This window comes from Mastomys coucha, unplaced genomic scaffold (genome assembly GCF_008632895.1).
Source record: "Mastomys coucha isolate ucsf_1 unplaced genomic scaffold, UCSF_Mcou_1 pScaffold21, whole genome shotgun sequence".
Lineage (NCBI taxonomy): Eukaryota > Metazoa > Chordata > Mammalia > Rodentia > Muridae > Mastomys > Mastomys coucha.
The window spans coordinates 3549926-3570744 of record NW_022196904.1 but is presented as its reverse complement, the minus strand read 5'-3'; the positions used below and the strand labels follow the sequence as shown (position 1 = coordinate 3570744).

General features: G+C 44.3%; 1 protein-coding gene and 1 pseudogene across 5 annotated transcripts in view; both read right to left on the bottom strand.

Annotated features, from left to right (window-relative positions):
• The window catches only part of LOC116101621 (ubiquitin carboxyl-terminal hydrolase 29), a 226773-nt gene that overhangs the window by 169409 nt on the left and 36545 nt on the right, over positions 1–20819 (bottom strand). The gene's annotated exons all lie outside the window — the stretch shown is intronic.
• Positions 15920–16063, bottom strand: LOC116104390 (annotated as a pseudogene).

The window sequence follows — 20819 nt, the reverse complement described above, 5'->3', positions numbered from 1 at the left end:
AAAAAAAAAAAAAAAAAAAAAAAAAAAAACTTTTTCTTTTTCCCTTTTATGGAACAAAAGAGGGATATATAAATTAGCTTAAACTCATCAGGCCTAGCACATGAGAAAAAAATCCTCAAATACTGGTTTATGTCACTTTTTTTTAAGTCAAGAAAAAGAAAACAAGGTTGTCAGAACTGAAAATTAGAGAAAGAAAACAGGTCCTGGGAAATAACCACACAACAGATGGTGTGCTTAAATCTATTTACCACCAGGAAGTGGATGACTCCCAAATACTGACCACATGGCCCCAAGGCTCCAAGGACTCTCTCCCTTTGCCTAATTGTGCGGCAATGTATATATTTCTTGGAATCAACCTGGCTTTTCTGCCTGATGGAAAAAAATCCCATGGTGGGTTGATGAGCTTGAGTTTGTCTCTGGAAACTGGGCCATGTGTTAAAAATCAAGCTATTTTGTCTTGTTTGGGGCCAACTTTCCAATCCACCCACCCTTAACTGGAGTTCATTCCCCTCCACTTGGGAGATGTGTGATGTTCAGGACTTGCTTTTCTCAGAGTCCTCATCTTGTGATTGATAGAATGTGTGTGGGGGATGTCTATGCTAGGTGTTGGGGAGAAGTCCAATGTATGGGGTAACCCCTATGGTACTGTGGTGTAGACACATAATGAAATGCCTATTCTCCAAAGAAGTAGAGGGGAGAGAAACCCAACAGAATCTAGCTTGGGAACCCAATGTGCTCATATTATTTTATTCTGCATGCTTGTGTGAACATATATACATGTAGAAGCTAGAGATTGGCATCTGGAGTCTTCCTCCATCAGTCTCTACTTGTATTCACTGAGATGGAGTCTCTCTCTCTCTCTCTCTCTCTCTCTCCCTCTCTCTCTCCCTCTCTCTCTCTCTCTCTCTCCCTCTCCCTCCCTCTCTCTCTCTCTCTCTCTCTCTGTCTTTTGGAGTTCTTTAAGCCAGCCAGCTAGCTCTGGAGATCCCATCACTGTCTTTGGTCTGCTAGATTTATAGGTGGGCAGCCATACTCAAAACTTACATGGGTTCTGGAGCTCCCCAACTCTGGTCCTCACCCTTGTGGCATGTGCTTGAGTTACCGAGCCATCTCCATGGGCTGCCATCATCATCATCATTGTTATTATTAATATTTTTATTTTTTAGAGACTGGGTCACATGTAGTTCAAGCCAGCCAAACTCACTTGAAGACACTATGTAGTTGAGATGGCCTTGAACTTCCATGAGGCTACCCTACTTGAATGCCTGCATCTATGTCTATGTACCAAGTGTGTGAACAGTACCTGAGGAGTGCAGAAAAAGGCATTGGGTCTCCTGGAATTGGACTTATACATTGTTGTAAGCCTCCATGTTGAGTGCTGGGAATTGAACCTAGGTCTCTGGAAGAGTAATAAGTGTTCTTAATCACTGAGCCATCCCTCTAGCACCAGACATACTTTTTAATAATTAAACCAATGTTATTCTTAAAAACTTAGAACAAAAACATTGCACACCAAAATTAACCAGACTCAAAGTCAATTCTTCTTAATGAACTTCTGCACAGTTTCACTAGCCATCCTGAAGCTGTGGATCTCACACTGGATATTACACTTTCACTATAAAATGCATTCTTATACACTTATCTACCACTACCATCACCCCAAGATGGGAAGTCCACGATAGAACTAGAACTAGAAAAACAACAACTTTACATCCTGGCCTATAACTCCTGTCCACCATGGTGTATCCAGTCAGTCCTTCCTCATCCCCTAATATTCAGACATTTTTGTTCTCTCTTCTGCATGTTACACTGAACTCACTGCTTTTACTTGCTTACTCAACTGTGCTACTTTGGATTCTCATTGTATAGTTATTCTCTTAAAAATTCTGACAAACCCTAATTTTGGTCACACAGTGACACAGTTACAGCTATATGAGTAGGCCAGGGAAGCCAGTTTAGTCAAGGAGACATTTCATTGTGTGTGTGTGTGTGTGTGTGTGTGTGTGTGTGTGTGTGTGATCTTGCCATCTATTTTCAGTACAGGCAACTTTCTCCCTCTCCTTGCTTCCTGGACTGTGCTATGATGCCTTCACACTGTGCCCGTTAGGAAGACAACATCACCTCAAATGAGGTAAACCAAAGTCCATCCCCAGTTATGGAGGAGCAAGAAGGCCCTTATTGACTCTCATCATGGTAAGCTTTTTTCTAGCATGTGTTGAGATAAATCTAAACTAACAGTTCTTAGAGGAGAACTTAAGCATTCTGCAGCTGGAGAGATGGCTCAGTGGCTAACAGTGTGCATTGCTCTTGCAGAGGACTTGAGTTCAGTTCCCATTGCCTATACTAGATGGCTCACGACAGCCTAAACTCCAACTCTAGGGGATCCAACACTCCCAGCTTCCATGGGTTCCTGTACAAACCTCCACACCGACACAGGTACACACAAAATTTGAAAGTTAAAATATTTTTTAAAAAAGCACTTGGGCATTCTACAAAGGGTATGCAAGGTAACTGCCTCTTCTCATGAAGGCTGCCTCAGTCATAACTCAGCTATGAGCACAGCCCAACAGCCACCATTGTGTACCAACTTTAGCCCACGTAGTTCTCTTCACAGATGCCTTATAGCACTGGCCGATGAAGAACCTTAGGCAAGATGAGATCTTAGAGTCAGCTCACAGCTTCTATCTCTCCCCAGCCCTCTACAGACTTCTGTCTTGATTGCTAATTCCAGTCCTGGTTACTATCCATTCCCCAGCACAAAGCCAACCTCTTGTCTAACCTTGATTTGTTCCCTAACAGCCCCAGGCTTCAAATCCTTCCTCTGTAAACTGCGCTGATCAGAGGCTCCATCTCCCATGGGGTGTGGTGGGAATTACACAACACCGTTGGGGCTCCAGCCTCTTTGCTGGGAAGAGAATGTGCTGAACAAGGGATGCATCGATCCAGAGGGGGCTTAACGGCTAATCATGTCCTTGAATGCAGCTGCCTGCGCACACGTGCACACATAGGATCTTGGTCTTGGCTGTGCTGTTTGTCCTTGGTTTAAAACTATCAGCAAAAGCCGTGGGATTCAGTGTAGCCAGAGGAAGTGGAGAATTTAAATTTTCTTTTTCTTTCTTTCTTTTATTTTTTTTTCCTTCAGAATAGCCTGAGAGGGTCTACTAATGCAACTGGAGCTGATCTAAATCTTGGGGGTAAACACTGAGCAAACTATCAAAATTCCTGACATTGTACTGGGGGCCCAGAGGGCAGAGGGGCAGGAAATGAGTAAAGGGCTCAGTAAATTACACAAGATTGTAAGAAGCAGCTTTGTCCTAAAGACTCTGGTTAATGAGTTAGAGCAAAGGATGAGGACTGAAGCTTAAGTAGGGGATGGGGCTAATGAGATGGCTCCACAGGTAAATACTTACCACCAAGCCTAATGACCCGAGTTGGATCCCTGGGACCCAAATAGTGGGAAGGAGAGAGGGATTTGTCCTTTACACTGAGGCATATATCCACACTCACACACACCCATAAATAAATAGATTTAAAAAATAAAGAAGTGTAAGATAGGCCTTAGAGTTGGTAAAGAACTCTGCATGGTTGTTATTGGAGCACACACTTCAGAAAAGTAAGGAGGAGTCAATTCGCCAGACTTAGCAAACAAAAACACAGGACACCCAGTTAAATTTGAATTTCAGGTAAACAACAAATGAATGTGCAATTCATACTATGCTTATATTAAAATATTATTCAACACACTGCCCTCCAAACCAAACCAGCGTCCCCGAACCATAGAAATGGAAGTCAGTACACACGCACACACACCACGAGTTCTAGACACTTTAGACCTAGATATTTACCTAAGAAAGACGGAAAGATTTCCACACACACTTGTACATGAATATTCATGTCAGCTTTGTACATCAAGCAAACCTCAGCAATAACCCAAAAGCCCACAGATAGATAGGCGGATAAATGCATTACGATGGACCTACACAAAGGAGCACTATGCAGTCACAGAGATGAATGGGTGACTGACTTTGGGAACAAAATTTAATTACCTAAAAATAACTACATAAAACAAAAGAGGCTGGGGAGTGAGGAGATAACACTCTATACAGTTTCAAGTATATAAAATTCTGGAAATTAAAACTAAATGTAATGACACAAAGCAGATGTGTGGAAATGTAAGGTGGTATGAGAGGGGAGATGAGAAAGAGAGAATCAGAAGTGTTTGAGACCAAAGGCCGTGCTAACTGCCTTAGTAGGCTGTGGTGAAGGATGCCTCGCTGTTTGTCAAAGTCGACCACACTGAGACTGGAGAGCCAGGTTCAGTAGTAGTTAAGAGCACATTTGTTCTCTATCTACTATATAAATCCCAGGGATGGGACTCAGGTCGTCTCTTGGTGGCAAGCAACTTCATTTTGTCAGCCTCAAATGCCCCATTTTTACCATTTCTTTGCCTAGAGCTCAGTGGCATCCGATGTATCTGTGCAGTGTGCAAATGTTGCCAACATTCATTTCTGGGGGCACTTTTCATTTTGCAAAACTGAAACTCTGGGTTGGGGATGTAACTTAACTGGTAGAATGATTTCAGAGCTCACACAGGAAATCCTGGGTTCCGTATCTAGCATCACATAAACCAGGCAAGGTGACTGACTCATGCCTGTTGTCTCAGCACTGGGGAGGTAAAGGCAAGAGGATCAAGAGTTCAAGATCCCACTGGGCTGTATGAGACTCCGTCTAAAGCAAAACAAAAAGCTGTGAATCTACTAAACATTAACTCTCCACTAGCCAGTCACCTGGCAGCCACCATCTTACTGTCTATCCTTGTGTGTCTGAGTATGTGTGTGTGTATGTATCTCTGTGTGTGTGTGTGTGTGTGTGTGTGTGTGTGTGCTGGGGGGGATCTTATGAAAATGGAACCACACAACATGTGTCCTTTTGTGTCTTGCTTATTTCACAGAGCAAAATGTCTTCAAGTTCCATTTATATGGTAGCATGTGTCAAAATTGCCATCCATCGTAAAACTGAGTAATAGCCCCTTGTACATGTAGATGACATCTTATATATTTAATTGTTTCTTGATGGACACCTGGGTGTGTCTGAGATACCACCCTTAGTAGCCCTTCTTTCTGTGTAAGTGATGGACTCTTACGCCACCCTCAGAACTCCAGCCTTTGCTGCCATTGTAATTTAGGGGATCAATAAAAGTGAGGCTGTGTTGTAATAGCTTTGATTTATAAATCCTTCAAAACCGTGTGTGTGTGTGTGTGTGTGTGTGTGTGTGTGTGTGTGTGCATGCTTGTATATGTGTGGGCACACATGTTAAGGTGCATATTTGTGACTGTGCATGCATGTGGAATCTTAGGCTGCTGTCAGTATTCATCCATTCATTTTCCCCTTTAATCACCTAGACAGGGTCTCCCAGTAAAACCCAGAGCTCACCAGCATGGCTAGAGTTACTAGCCAGCTTGCTCTGGGGATCCTTTTTCCTGCATTTTCTGAGTCTGAATTTGCAGTTGGGCAATGTAATCTGGTGCTTGATCTTACAAGGCAAGTACTGAGTCACCTCCCAGCCCTGCCGTATTCTTCTCACAGTAACATAAGATAGCGGTCCTAGTTTACCCCATCTTCTAACTCCTGTGTCACCCAAATGACTTGTAAAGGATCCAATGGAGTGTGTGTGTGGAGGTCAGAGGTCACTATCAGGCATCTCCGTCTCCAATATGATTTTTGAGACAGGTCTCTTATTGAACCCAGAGCTCATCTATTAGGCTCCCTGCTTCCCTGGGCTGGAATTACCGACTGCTCTGCAGTGCTCTGTTTTTTTAACGTGGAGACTGGAGATCCGAACTTGAGCACGCCTGTTGTGTAGCAAGCTTCACTGACAGAGCCACTGCCCTAGTTCGCAAGGATTGAATTTTAAACACCAGAAACAGAATGTCACAAAATGGCAGCATCAGAGGGTCACAGCAAACAAACACCGGCCCAGGCAGGGGCTACAGAATGAGTTTTGCCAAACAGCCTTGAAGCTGGGGATTAAAGTCTTTCTCCCATCTGGAACCTGGCGACTGCAGAAACAGTGACCACATTGTGTTCCTTCCCAGAAAAAGCACGGAGTTGCCTGGCTACCCGGCAATGTATATATGACTTGGCAGCTCGCCTGGCTTCGTAGCTCGGAGGAAAATTCCAGGGTGGGATTCAAACTGAGTTTCCAGCGACAAATGGGCTAGAAGGCTTAACCCCTTCCTCTTGTGGATTCCAGGCCCAGGTAATACATAAATAAGCCAGGTGATCAGATCTGCAAGGGGCCCCTTTTTCTTTCTTTACAGAATGGGCAGACAGGGATCTGACCTGGTGACAGATTGTATAGTATCCATGAGATGCAGAACGAAACTTAGTTCTTTGAGATTTGGCCTTCAGAAGAAGGTCTTCATAGTCAGGCCTAACCTAGCTCAGACACTCTGGGTCTTTTTTTTTTTTTTCAGCCTTGGGGTTCTTTTTGCTTTTTAATTTATTAATATTACTACTGTGCATATGTGCCTGTGGGGTGTGTGTGTGTGTATGTGTGTGTGTGCATCACAGCCTGCACACGGTGGTGGTGTGAGGACAACCGTGTACAGTCTGTTCCCACCTTCCACCTTTACTTTGGATCTGGGGATGGAACTCAGGTCAAGTTTGCACAGCAAAGTCATTCTTACCTGAGCCACCTCACTGCCCCCACCGCAGAGTTCTAGACCATAAACTAAGGGTGATCAGCTCTATGTTGTTGGATTGCTCCAACCACTCTGCCTCAGAGCATGGAGTAAGAGCCAGACCATCTTTCTGTCTTTTCTCCCATTTGGCATGCTTGCAACTTAGTTTCAGCGATACCAAACCCTACTCATCCTGCATAAGTCATTGCTCTGGATTGCTACACTAACACCCATCGAGCAGTTCACCAGCCCTACAAGGTACCTCCTGTCCACCCAATGCTCTTCACACTATCTCTGTCCTCTGTTCATCCCAAGAAAGTTTTGTCCTTCAAATCATTCTATCCCCAGATGAGAGCTCACTCCTGCTCATGCTGCTTGGCTACAATTCGATGTCATCTACTCTAAGATGTACTTCCCAACTGTACCCCTTGAAAAATGGCCAAATGCAAGCCTCTAAACCCTGGTTACCAGCTTATACTGGGTGCTACTGAAGTCACTTCTCACCATCCCTCACACGATCTTGTAGGTTTCCTATAAAATTCACTCCTCAAGCTATGCATGGTGGTAATACACATAACCCCACTATTAAATAGGCCCATGTAGGAGTATCATGACTTTGAGGCCACCATGTATTACATAGTGAAAGACCCCGTCAAAAAAGCAACACAAGACAATACCCCCACACTATTCCCAAAATGAATTTATACATGTTGATGTAGGTCATCAATGAATAGACTTTCTCTAATTTTTTTTCTTCCTACCCTTATTCTAACATTTTATATTTTACCTGGGGAGTCAGATCATATCCACTCTCAAGTCCTACAGTTTAGGTGGAGACGATGTCATTTTCCAATCTAGGAATGTAGTCTGTTCCAGGTCTGGCCAATAACCAGCTCAAGAATTGATTCATCAAAGGATCTGGAACACTTGTGGGATTATATTGTAATAGAGTCATTGTTTCCAGGGATGATTTAGCTGGCAGCACCCATTCTCACTGACACTAGTAGCCATCTTTGCATCTTGGACAGAATTAGGCCAGTTTAGAAGTTAACAGTTCCCAGAGATTGAGGCATGAAGATCATATCTTGACAGTATATTTTGCAGCTCTTGTACTGAACAGATATAATCCCTCTTGTTTTGTTTAATCCAATTGGACATTACAAATAAAATCCCTGTTCTGGACCCTTGAGCCTCTCAGACAGGAAACATTCAAGCCATCCCTCTTCTTCGTTCTCCATAATCAGAGACCGTGCTTTTATGAAAACGGATATCTACTCATATATGTGTCTCCAACTTCTGTTTTCTAATCTTTCATTTATTATGTATGTACATACATGTATGTACGTGTGAATGTATGTATGTATGTGTGTGAGAGACAGTGTGTACCACAGTGCAGTTGTGGTAGATAGAGGAACAACTTGCAGAAATCAAGTTGTTTCCTTCTGCCATGTGGGTCCTGGGGACTGAACTCAAGTTCTCAGTCTTGGCAGTGAGCCCCTTTACCCACTGAGCCCTCCCACCATCCCCCGAGTCTCCTAATTAAATGCATCTATGTTATAACCTTTTACATTGACACATCTCCCCCTTTACATGGCTACTTCACTCCACCTCAAGTCTTGCATCGCACTGCTATTTTTCTTAACCTCCCCTCCCCACTTCCCTCAATCCCAGGAAAGACACACTTCCAAAACACAAGACTAACTTCCATCTGATGGAGCCATTTCTTCTATGACAATGAAATTCTAATTGTTAAAGTAAACACACACAGAAACACACACAAACACACACACAGAAACAAAGAGAGGCAGACACAGAGACACAAAGACACGGAGACACAAAGACACAGAGACAAGAAACGGAGAAAGAGACAGAAAAACAGAGAGAGATTATTGAAATACAGCTGAGAAGCCCAGAGGCAGTTTGCTACAGATATAGCTGCATATGGACTCCTCAAAAAGTTCAGCAGAGATCTCTCATTGTCCATCTCTAGCTCTGATTCACTACCAGGAATTGTCTCCAGGACATCCAAGGAAATACTCCAGGGATACTCTTCATTGGTCCAAACTAGGTTGTATGTCTCATTCTCAAGCCAGTTATAGCGGCTTCTGAGGATCTAACACTGTTACAGGAGCTGGGAAGAGAAATACATACAGAGGTGGAGAGGTTGAGGTTGTCTTCCGAAGCACAAGGTGATTCTGTGGGTCTTTAAAACACCAGTAGCCAACGAGATGGCTAAAGATGAAGACACTTGCTGCCAAGCCTGATGAACTCAGTTCAGTCCCTGATAGGACATGGTGGAAAGAGAGAACTGACTCCCATGAGCTGCCTTCTGACTTTCACTAGTGTCCAGTGTGCTCATGCACCTAGACAATATACACAAAATAAATAAATAGATGTGGCATTGTTTTTTTAAGTCAACACTTTATATTAGTACACCCCCATAAAATGTACCAGGACCCCCAAAGTCAATGTGCCAGTGTGGCTTCCTCTGGAGTCCTGTCTCACAATCATCACTTTAGCTTATATACACTAGGTAAGAGACATGTTTGATGCCTGTCCCTGATCCTTAGGCTTCTGGACGTTTCTACCCTCAACACAAAATACTCATGCCATTACCCCCCCCTTTTTTTTTTAGCAATCTTATGCTCCACTTGGGGCCTCAACAACCTTAGCTGTTCCTTGAGAGAGTTTCTAATCCCCCCTCCCCTCCCCTACCAGACCCCACAAGAATAAGATTTTATGCCCAAGGTAGATTTTACTGTTAGGAATGTAAAGTACTTTTGAACACGTATGTAGTGCAAGCTGAGTACTTGCAACCCCAACCTTCCTATCAAACCTATCTACCCTGTCCCCTCCCCACAAATCTCTCACATTCATATCTATTTATGTCATTTTGTGACCCACTGAGATTAACCAGGGCCGTGTCTGAGACTGTGGGTTTGAAGCTATGTGTTGGAGTCTGGTGGGTTCAGCAAAGGAGACAAAAGCAGAGAGAACGATGGCTTTTCCCACTCTCATCCCAGAGCCTATCAATAGTCAGTAGTTTTGACATAAAAAGTAGGGCCTTGCCCTTCCATGACTGATGGTTGACAGAGCTGGTCTTGTGGGGGTAGAGCGCAGGAATTCACAGTCGCTGCTGTGAGTTAATGATTGCAATGGTTGTGTGGAATCCAGAGAATGGCATTTCACAGCTGTTTATTCTTATCTCTCAGTTCAGATGTGCTTCCCTGCTCCCTCTCCTGAAAACGTTCCCTGAGCCTTAGAGAGGGGGTAGAAGGCGCCTAAGGCTGGGGCAGAGTCCTTCTCTTATTTTCTGCATCTTGGGCAGCTGTGAGTCTCTGCATTCACCACTCTTCATGGAAGGAGAAGCTTCTGCTGCTGCTTTTGACTCTGGGCTTAAGCACCAGCCTTTAGAAGGCGCTTGGTGTTTGTGTTCTGTTTATGTTGTTTAATCCTTAGAGAAGCTAACCATCTTCCAGGACCGTATCTCTCCACCCGTATCCACACCACAGATCAGCCTAGTATGGCTAGCCATGGCTTGAGAGTGCATGACCCACAGCAGGCCAGCTAAGGGTATTCTTCTAGGTGCAGAGGAAGCTGGCCTTTCTCACCTGAGAGCGGTCATCTATCCCCATGCTCTTATGAGGAAGCTCTGCGTGACAGTGCCTTGCTAGTGTACAGGCTCAGATGGAGAAAAGACAGCTGCTGGCCACATTCCATCACCCCAGGACAGCTACAACCCTCTCCTCCCTGACAGCCAGTTCCTGGAGCCAAGAACTTCTCCCCCCAACACACACCCTTGCTAAAACTGGTTTGAGCACTCTGTTATCCTTAGTGCTCCAAGCTAAGCAGGGGCCCCTGCTGTTCCATTCAGTGGCCGTGTGTACTAACTGAAAACCTTCATCGGCAGGGTGAGGCTTGCAATGAAATCTTTTGGGGCCATTTATTTTACCATGTAGAGTCCCTACATGATCACCCGTTGGGAGAGACATACATTCTTGTGAAGCATGTCCTATGTGCTGAAAAAAATTGATTTTAACACACGGCGGCCGCCATTTGAGACACTACTTATGAGGGGACATGACCACCTTGCAACGTCGGGTTGCATGAGAAAGCTGTCGAAATGAATCGAATTTCAGAGACATGATACAGCAGGTGCTAGCTGAGGTTGAAATCTGTGCAGCCACCCAGACTCCCCTCCAATCCCAGCCCTGCAGGCAACTAGCTGTGTGCCCAAGGCACATTATGTACCCTTTCTGGCCCTGAGTGTCTTTGTGGGTAAAAATGAGCATGATACTAAACCCGTAAAAGACCTTCCAGGATGAGTGGCGAGGACCAAGCAGGAGAGTAGAAGCAAAACACACAGAACTGTGCCACGCGTTTGGAGAGCCCAAATAAGTACAAGCTGTGACTCACCTCCCACTTTTGCTGAGTGTTTCATAGAAAGAGGCAGGCAGAAAATATTTGCCGTGCCACCAAAAATATCAGAGAGAAGAGGGAAAACACTGCGATGGGGCTGAATTAAGCCGATAGGAGGATCTCACCATCTGAATACCCCAGCAGGCCTTCCTTAGAATAGCTACGGCGGATCCCACACCATATGTCCTCTTCTCCTGCCAGATGCTTAGTGGCTTTCCTCTGAGGTAGTTTCTTCCCTGGCTCTCATTTCCTAAAGCTCAGCGGAGCTGAGTCCTTAGCTGAATCTAGGGATGGGATGCTCACACACAGGATCCACCAGAGTCCTTCCTACCTGTGTTTCTTGCTGAGGGGTGAAAGTTCTCCAGGGGACACTGACAATGATTGTCAGGGGCCAGGAAGTTTGTTGGGAGAGGTATTAATGACACAGGCAGACAGACAGACAAACAACAGTATGGCTGGGAACACAGGAGATTCTGGCCCCAGTGCTATTAAGGGACAACATAGCAGAAATTCTAAAGAGGAAATCAGGCCCTTGTGGCAGAGTTGGGGATCCTTTCTGAGGTTGGGGGTTCACAGCCATGCTCCCTGATTCTCCCATCAGAAGGCAAAAGAGATAGGGGAGCAGGATGTGTCAATACCCCATACCTTCTTTGATGTAAACTTACTTCCGAGGCTAGAGACACGGGCATCTGGAAATCTGTTAGCTTCTCAGAGGGTGCTCTCAATAGAGACCTGTCAGTATCTCCCAGAGGGGTGCGGCTTCTCTGGGGGGGGGTTGTGGTGAGATCAGCAGTCTGCTCTGGATTCTAACAAGGTTATGTTTTACTTTAGTTTCTTTTGCTATGATAAAATGCCCTGACAAAAGTAATTTAGGAAAGAAAGCATTCAGCTTAGTTCACTACTCCAGGCAATAATCCATCATAGTAGGAAGCCAATGAGGCAGGAACCTGAAACAGCTGGTCACATGATATTCAGAGAGGGATGAGTTAATGCCTGCTAGCTGGTATTCACTTTCTCCCCTCCTATACAGTCCAGGACCCAAACACAAGGAGTGGTCCTACCTACTGTTAGACTGAGTGTTCTCTTACCAATGACAGAATCAAGGCAATCCACAGACATGTCCAGAGGCCTACCTGGTCTAGACAGTTCTTCATGTTAGCACTAACCATCACAGATTGTGAAGCTGGACCTCCCAGGATTACCCTGCAGTGAGCTGAGGAGATCCTAGCTGAGTTCAACTGAGAAAAAAAAAAAAGCAGAGAACAATACAGGATGGAGATGTGGGTCCATTGGTAGAGAGCTTAGCCAGCACACAAGGAGCTCTGGGTTCAGTTCCCAGACCCACATGAACATGGGAGTGAGTGGACCTTGTCTGAAATCCCAGCACTGGCAAAGTAGAGGCACGGAGAAGAGGAGTTCGAAGTTTCCTTGGCTACATTGTGAGTTTGAGGTGAGCTATGAGACCATATTTTTTTTAAAAAAAAATTAGCATTGTGATGAGCTTAGTCCATCTGCTATCCTGGTGGATGAATCTATCTGAGATGGTTTCACTTCCTTGCAACTAAGAGATGTTAATGGGAATCCTCATCCTGCCATCTTAATTAGAGTATCCTTGGCTATTACAAGAGACCTTCAACAACACAGGGGCCTTGTTGAGTGGTCCCTCAGAGAGGGACCAGCTACTCCTTCCTGCCCCACTTCCCTGGCAGGGCATTCTTCCCTACATGCACATGGTCTGAGTGTCTTGGGAGGAGTACACAGTATGAAGGAACCGAAAGGGTATTTATTGTCTGTGCAGCTATGGGAAAGTTGTCACCATTGCTGCGGTGAGACTTCATGCTGATACTGTTATTAGGGGGTGTGTCATAAAACCTCCTAAAAATAACCCCCAGCTCATGCATCTGTAGGTCAACGCTGTAAAGTCCTTAGTTCATCAAGTTAGGGGACTGTATGTCCACACAACAGATCTGTACCGCTGGGGTGTGTGTGCGCTTGTGTGTGCATTAGACAGACAGACAGACAGACAGACAGAGACAGACACAGAGAGAAGGAGAGGCAGAGAGGCAGAGAATCGGAAAGACAGTGTGTCTTCTCTTCACTTAGTTATTTGGTCCAATTGAGAGACCCAACTAATACAAGAGCTAAGTAAGAGGAGAAAAACATTAAACCTGCATTAATTTTATATATCCACAGGGGTTTTCATCAGCATCTGATGTGAGAAACAGGGTGCCTCTACACATTTTAGACAAAGAGCAATATGTTTGAGAAGGCATGACAAGACAGATGGGTCTCTGACTGGGGGAGTAAACTCCAGGCTGTCGCTAGGAGATATATGGGGCCGTCAGGCTAAGGGGAGATAAGGGTTACTTCAGGGTGTTTACACAGGTTCAGGGCAGCCCAGTCATCAGCCTGTGGTCATCAAGGCTCTGTCCCAGCCTTCATGTGTGAAAGGATCTTTATGGCCCGTTGCTCCTGAGAGAGGCTGGCTGAATGAACCTTCCTGTGGCTACAGTTCCTCTGGGAGTTTCAGCCTGAAACCGCTGACTGGTCAATGTGGTCCATTTTGAGATGGTTTGTCCTTGTCTCTTTCACTTTTCCATGTAATATCTCTTTCCTGGACACATTGCTTGGGATTTCACAAACAGCTGCTTTCAGTATCATAGAGAAACACATGTGCACCAACAAGCTGAAAAAGCTCCATAAATATGGAAACAGGGAAACATGAGATGGTTAAGGGAGTAAAGGAAGGCATTTCTCACTAAGCTGGAGAAGCCTGAGGACCTGAATTTGATCCCTGAGATCTACATGGTGGAAGGAAAGAACTGACTAGTGCAAATTATCTTCTGACTTCTGCATACACGCTGTGGTGCATGCACACGCTCACACACACACACACACACACTCCTGCATGCATGAGTGTGCGTGTGCATACACCACAGCAGGCATGCACAAGTCAGAAGATATATGCACAGCCCGCAGATACATAAGTATATATAATTTTAAAATTCACATTTAAATAGATTCATAGAGGTAGTGGCTCTCAGGCAGGGAAGGTCTAGGAGATAAAAAGACTTTTAAGGAAATGCATGTTGGCATGGCCCCATGCTCCCAAGTGCTTAGTGGTTTTCAGAGGCCATTTTGTTTTAAAATTTTCTCTTTTATTTATTTTTTCATAAATGTATATATTGTATGTTGTATATACTTATCCTTTCTCACATCAGTAGATTAACCCCCTTTGTCCTCCACAGCTTCACTTCCACTTCCATGTTACATAGACATCCATGATTTGTACAAATCTATGTAAAATCTAGGAACTTCATGAAAGCGAAAACATACAAGTCTTTCTGAGCCTGGCTTATCTCCTGTTAATCCGGTATGTGGATACTGCTTTGTGATGGTACACATGTACAGGAGTACATGTGAGTGTGGCTATGGACGACAGGATTAGAACTGAGATCAGGACAGGGGAAAAAGAGGAAGTGAGCAAGTGGAATGTCAGGGCAACAGGACGCTTGTGACATAAAAGGAGAAAGAAGGTGACTGAGGGTGGAAGGATGCAAGAGGAGATGGGGGGTGGGGAGAAGAGCTAGGGAGAAGGATCAACAAAAGCAACATTTGTTTGAAAAATCCACAATGAGACCTAATGTCTTGTGTAATAATTAAAAACCTAAGCTTTAAGAATCCTGTTTTTAAAACGCACTCACTTTCTGGCAATTAATATAGCTTTTTTTTTTATGGAAAATAATCTACACACGTATTATGTACATGTATAGATAGATAGATAGATAGATAGATAGATAGATAGATAGATAGATAGTTGATAGCTAGCTAGCTCCCATTTTCTATATCCATATTCATGGATACCTAGGCTGGACCCCACATCTTAGTTATTATGAACAGTGCTGCAAAAAAAAAAATCTTGACATGCAAGTATCTGTGTGATATATTGACTTAAAAGTCCTTTGGGTGAGTATCTGAAGAGAGTGGTATAGCTGGATCATATGGAAGGCCTATAGCCCGCGTCCTAAGAAAGCAAGCAAGGAGAGAATTAGTAAAGACACCAGAGCTAGCAACTAGCTCCCAAGTTCTGTAGCCTGGCTAGGCCACTTGACTGAAACCTGCCAAAACAGCATCTAAAGCTTTATTCACTTGAAAGAAAGTTGAAGCTTGCTGTGATGTCAAACACCCTAAGTCTCGGCATTTAGCAAGGAGTGACATCAAGACAGGCTTCAGAACACCAGCCCAGGTTACATTGTGAGTTGCAGGACAGCCTAAACTGTATAGACAGTGCCTGTCTTAGAGAAAAACCATAAACACAAAGGCAAGAAAGAGAGATATGAAGATGGCTCAATGGGTAAAATTGTTTGCCACCATGCCTGATGAGCTGGTGGGAGGGGAGAACCAACTCTAGCAAGCTGTCTTCTGACTTCCACCCAGACACATGCATGCACACAAACACACAAACACAATAAGTAAAGCAATGGAATGGAATTTTATGTATTACAGAAGCTCTCAGCCTTCTTAATGCTGCGACCCTTTAATAGAGTTCCTCATGTTGTGGTGATCCTCAACCATAAAATTATTTTGTTTCTACTTCATAACTGTAATTTTGGTACTGTTATGAATTGTAATGTGTCTGATATGCAGGATATCCAATACATGACCCTAAAGGGATCTCGACCCACAGGTTGGGAATCACTGATCTATTACATAAAAATTAGAGTGCTGATCCAACATATTTGAGTTTGCTCATTATCTCTACATTCAAATGATCAACTTATAATTCTTGGAACTAGCCTTGTTATCAATACCATCATCACATCCCTTCCCATATGTATCAAAACTCACACTGAACAGTAAGTTATGAGTTGCAAATGAAGATTTACTTTTGCAACTGTTTCTTTTGTGTCTTTGTGTCTCAACCAAGTCAATGCAAGCACACACACACACACACACACACACACACACTTGTGTGCTCACACATACAACAGGAGCTATAGAACAATACTCTTGAGCACTGAGTGGTCTTAGATCTCAGAGGAGCCAAGAAATCTTGCCTAGCAAGGTGCTATTGGAAGAGCCCAGATGTAGACAAGATTGGCTTGGCCAAGCAGTTGCCTTAGACAGTGCATGAGAACTTCCTGGCATGGTGAGCACTCTTACCAACTGACTATCTTGCCATCTCAGTATCAACATATTAGAATGTACGGTGTAATGATCTTATTGTAGATTGTCCACCATGTATAACATCACCCCCGTTTCACCATAGGCTGTGTACTAATGTTAGTGGGGGCTAAGTTAGCAGAGAAGCACCTGGCTGGTGGCAAACAATACAATATTGAGTAGTGACTGGTTCAACAGCCACCTTTCAGTCAAAGCTGGTGACATCTGGTTCTCTTACTCTTGTAAGTTAAAGTTCAGCAAAATAGAAGACAGTATTTCCAATATATTCCTTGATGATTTAAAATTACATTTATATATCATATATATGTATGTGTGTGGGAGAACATGCCAGATCACTTGTGGCCCAGCCTGAGAATCTGAGAATCCCCAGGACTCTCATGGCAGAGGAGAACTGTCTTTTGAACCTATAACTTTTGTCCTGACTTCTGTCCTCCAAGCTCCACAGGCAGGTCCTGGGGCTTAAATTCAGGCAATCAGGCTTGAGGGCAAGACTCTTTCCTGCTAAGCCATTTTGTTGGCCCTCCCATATGTCCCTCATTATCTGCTGTATCAAAATGGCTAGGTCTCCTAGGCAGTTGTGGGCAATTTTCACTCCTTGCAATATTTGTACCTGAGGCAGCTAGATGCTTTCAGAAAAGAAGCTAAATGGGGGCTGTTAGAAGCATTTCTCAGCCCCCAAACTTCAGTGCTCCTGAGAGGAGGATAGAAAAGGGGAGCTTTTCGTAAGGTGTTTGAAAGGACTGTTAGGAGAGGACACCTCTCTCCAAAAGAATTCTATTCAAACATCTGCCTTACTGCCCCACCCCCTCAGAGTATGTGCGAGCCGCAGGGCTACCGGGATCCTGATTCAAAGGTCGCCATTCAGTGACCTTCAGACCTCTGATTGATTTGGGAGCCTCCAGCCCTCTGGCCCACTCTCCTCTCCTGGGACATCCTGGGCAGCCACTCCAGACTCAGGGACGCCAGGAGCCTCTTTTCCTTAATCCCTCCAGCTGCCGGCTGGAGGCCCGAGCAAGGGCCAGGAAGAAGGCTCATTACCCTGACCCCGGCAGAAGGGGAGGGGGAGCTGAATCCTTGGGCCTGCCACCCAAGAACCATATTTCTATACCAAGAGGGTTTAGCAAATGCTGCTGTCTGGCTAGGAAGGAGAAGGAAAAAAAATAAATTTCAATACTGTTAAAGAAAAAAAAAACACATTAAATTGTTAAAGACAGACAATATAAGGAAAATTTTATTGAGGACTGTCCTGATAGACATAAAGAACTTGACAGTAGATTTTTTTCTTCTTAAATTACATTAGTTTATTTATTTTGCATGAAGGGGGATGGGCACTTGTAGAGGTCAAAAGACAACTTGCAGGAGTCAGTCCTCTCCTGTCCATGATGGAAAGAATGCCCAGTCCTAGGGACCAAACTCGAGTCGTCATGCTCGGCCACCACTACTCTTAGCCAGCTGAACCATCTCAACAGCCCTGGGTTTTCCTATGGAGCTTAAGGAATGAAGGTTCCAACTCCAAACACAGTGTAGGCAAGTTGGAGATCTATAAGCAAGAATCGGGATCAGGTCCATGGATAGGAAAGATCCCCAGGAAAAACATTGTGATGAGCTGGGTTCTCTCCACTCTGAACCAGCATTCTTGCTGAATGAACACAGGGCAGAAGGGGCAGAGGGTGTGTGGTGGTGGTGGGGGGGTGAGACACCACAAGGTGGGGTGAGGAAGGTGATCAGATATGTCAGAGATGGGGGTAGTAGGTTCTTGCTAATATAAGATTTTGCACAAAAGTCCATGGGCCCACCCAGAGATTTCTGGAACTCCATGAAAGTCTGATAAAACCTACAATGTTTGAGAATATCCTACAGAGGGAAGGAAGAATCTGGAGGCACCCTGCCCAGAGATAGTCAGGTGTAAACTCTAAATCAAACCTTGTCAAACACTAGCAATGGAGTACTCAGTCACTGAACAAGTATTCTGCAGGCCTGTGGCCAGGCACAGCTTATATTCAGGGATCAGGGAATATACAGAGTCATGCCCCTGCTACCTGGGGGTGGTTGGTCATGTAGGCCTATAATCCCAGCACTCTGGGGGACTGAGGTAGGAGGACTGTAAGTTCCAGGCCAGCGTGGGTAACTTGGTGAGACCCTATCTCAATGCCCACACATCACCATAGAAGAGTCAGGCTCTTTACCCAGAAGTGATAGAGTAGGGAACCAGATATGGGCAATCAAGGCAAGGAAATTAAAAAGGGAATATGGATCTGAGACTGTAGCATGATTGGTAGAGCACTCACCTAGCATGCACAAGGCCCTGGGTTCAATCCTCAGTGCTGCAAAGAAAATAAAATTTAAAAACAAAAATGAATGGAGTTAGGTGATACCACACTCACACACATGCTAACAAAAACACAGGGAAGAAATGAGAAAACAGACAAACAGAATCACATCAATCTTAAAACTTCTATGGCCAGAGGATCCAGTGATTGACAGATTGCAAAGGCAGTTTGGGAAGGTGGGGGGAAGGTAATGAGATCACTGGTAGGTGCTTTCCCAACTTGAGCTCTGCTCACATGATGGAAGGAGAGAAATACATTCCAAAAGTTGTCCTCTGTCCTCCACATGTGTACCACGGTGAGCTCCACCGTATACTGTACACACTCATACATGAGGGATGAACATTTTAAGACAGCAATCTATAAGACGAGAGGCAGTGTCTCATAAAGCACTGCAGTTTAAATATATAAGGAATCTCCAACAACTCAACAATTTGAAGGAGAAAAGTAATGTGTAGGAAGAGATGGCTTGGCAGTGAAGATACTGGTTTCTCTTCCAGAGGACTGTGGACTAGTCCCCAGCATCCACATGGTGGCTCACAACCACCAGTAACCCCAGTTCCAGGGCATCCATCACCCTCTTCTGGCTTCCATGGGCACCAGGTACACATGTAGTACACAGACACAGATGCAACCAGAATACTCACAATAAAATAAATCTTAAAAAACAACTTGGTTTTATCTCTCAAAAATGGAAAAGAGATTAAATTACTGTTTCTCCGAAGATATAAAATATCCAACAGATCCATGAAAAGTCATCTGACACCATTAATCATTAGAAAATTGCAATCTGAGACAATAATGCAGCATCACTAGCTAATTAGGATGGCTGCAGGGCTAGCAAGATGGCTCAGACAGTACAGGAGCTTGCTATCAAGCCTAAGGACCTGAGTTCAATCCCTGGGACCTACAGGGCAGAAGGAAAGAAGCAACTCTTGAAACTTGTCCTGTCATTTCTATTACATGTGCCAAGACACATATGCATGCATGAAGTCACATACACAATAGTAAATAAATAAGTTAAAAGAAAAGAAGCAGAAAAGGAGAAAGAAGAGAAGGAAAAGGAGGAGGAGGAAGAGGAGGAAGAAGAAAAGGAGGAGGGGGAGGAAGAGGAGGAGGAAGAAAAGGAGGAGGAGGAAGAAGAGGAGGAAGAAAAGGAGGAGGGGGAAGAGTAGGAGGAAGAGGAAGAGAAGGAAGAGAAGGTCGAGGAGGAAGAGAAGGAGGAGAAGGATGAGGAGGAAGAGGAGGAGGAAGAGTAGGAGGAGGAGGAAGAGAAGGAGGAAGAGTAGGAGGAGGAGAAAGAGAAGGAGGAAGAGGAGGTGGAAGAGGAAGAGAAAGAGGAGGAGGAAGAGGAAGAAGAGGAAGAGGAAGAAGAGGAAGAGGAGGAGGAAGAGGAGGAGGAGGAAGAAGAGGAAGAGGAAGAAGAGGAGGAAAAGAAGGTGGCAGCTGCTGGAGGAACACCTGGAACCACCAATCTTATTTATACATCCACAGATTTGACTGCCAGAAATAACTGGAATCACATAGCATTTGTCATTTTGGTGTCTGCTCCTTTCCTACTTAGCTTAATGTCCTGGACTTTTACAGATAGAGCATGTATCAGAATTTCCTTCCTTTTTGTGATTGAATAGTATCCCACTTAATGGGCATGCCACATTTTGTTTATTTGTTCATGTACAGATAAACATGTGGGTCTCTTCTGCCCCTAGATGGGCATACATAATGTTTGTATGAATGCAAGCATAAGAACATCTTCAAGGCCCTGTTTTCATTTCTTTTGGGTCTATGTCCAAAGTGGAACTACTGGATACAGACAACCAAGAACTTGTTTTTTCAAATAACTGTTGCCCAAGCATAGTGCCTGGAATTCGGGAAACTTTGAACTATGCTTACAAAACAGTCCTTGGAAGATTCCTCTGCTAAAACTCTGTACAGGCTATCTCCTTCAAGATAAAATCTCTCTCTGTGTTTGTATATAGGAGTGGTAGAGCTGAGGGTATCCTTGTGTGTACATGTACATGGAAGCCAAAGGGCAAACTCAGATGCTATTCTCAGTCACTGTTCCCCTTAAAAGGAAAAAAAGAAAAAAATAAAACCACAGAGTCTCTCACTGGCCTGGAACTCAATGAGTAGGTTAGGCTACTTGACCAAAGATCCCTACTGCTCTATTTTGGCAGCCCTGAGGTTACACGTGCAAAGCACTCCC